Genomic DNA, 1,340 nt, shown 5'->3' with positions numbered 1-1,340 from the left:
CACTATATTGAATATAATAGTAAGCTCGCATCATTTATATATAGGATAGATAGGAGAGATAAGTTAGCATATAGAAAAATTACCTCAAAAAAGTAGAAAATATACCACACATGTATATAAGTAAAGTTATGTAGTCAATACCTGGTGAAATTTCAAGATATATAAAACAATTAGGTATAAATGGGATAATTAGTAGTGCACAAGTATAAAGTTACTCCTTATACACAGCTACCCAATTTGTGTAAGAAAATTGAATTTTGGATCATTAAATATAATGGTATTTAATCAAGCTTGTCTTTGAGAGTGTAACAACTCATCATATAAAGTCTAAAGTACGATAGCCATAGAAAAATTATGCAATATGTTGAAGAAGACTAATCTTAGCTATGCAATGTGTAAAAAAGAAAAAAAACACAGTATCAAATTCTTAATAATAATATGAATAGTGAGCTTATTACTATATGGAGTAGAATAGTAACCTAATTTCGATTCTACATAGGAAAAATAGGAGAGGTTAGTTAGCACATAGAAAAATTAGGGGGAAATATGGGTAATTATATCACATGGTAAAATTTCAAAAATATACAGAAATTAGGTATATAATAAGGTGAGTTGTCAAGCTATTTAGAAAAGCACAAATATAAAGTAACTACTTATACACAGGTAACCAATTGGTATAATTAATTGGAACTTCGCATAATTAAATATAATAGTATTTCATTTACTCTTGGCTTGGAGCAATATTGTAATGTAAAGAAATAATGAGGTTAGTTTAATTAAAAAAAAGTTTAAAAGAATAAGGATACAATGATGTGATAGATTGGATGCTGAATGATCATTAATGCTATAAAAAATCAATAAAATTATGTAGTCAATACTTGGTGAAATTTTATATATATATAAAAATAAGGTATAAAATTTTATAAACCAACTATCATATACTAAGACTTATGAGATTTACAAAGTCATTGGTATCTTATCATTATATGAGTAATTAAATAAGGTGTTACGATGTGATCTAATTAATAAGCACTCAACTTATCATTATAGTTGTAGACCTGAGCCATCATGTTTAAAACAAAAATTAAACAGGAATTGATACACTCAAATTTATATGGGTCCACACAATATGATGGAAATATCAGCAAAAAACCCAGACATACACAAACTCAAGAGGTAGTTGTTTTTTTTTTCTTTTCTAAGTGCACATGTTTCCACAACTAAGGTGATAATATATTGTTAAATCAATGTTATAACAAGTTATAGGTATAGGTAAAATAAATATGATTTTATCACAGTCATCTAGAAAGATATATGGTTTATATTGACTTAGAGCCAAA

Source organism: Arachis ipaensis, chromosome B08 (assembly GCF_000816755.2).
Source record: "Arachis ipaensis cultivar K30076 chromosome B08, Araip1.1, whole genome shotgun sequence".
NCBI lineage: Eukaryota > Viridiplantae > Streptophyta > Magnoliopsida > Fabales > Fabaceae > Arachis > Arachis ipaensis.
The sequence above is the reverse complement of the archived record's forward strand: the minus strand, read 5'-3'. Positions refer to the sequence as shown.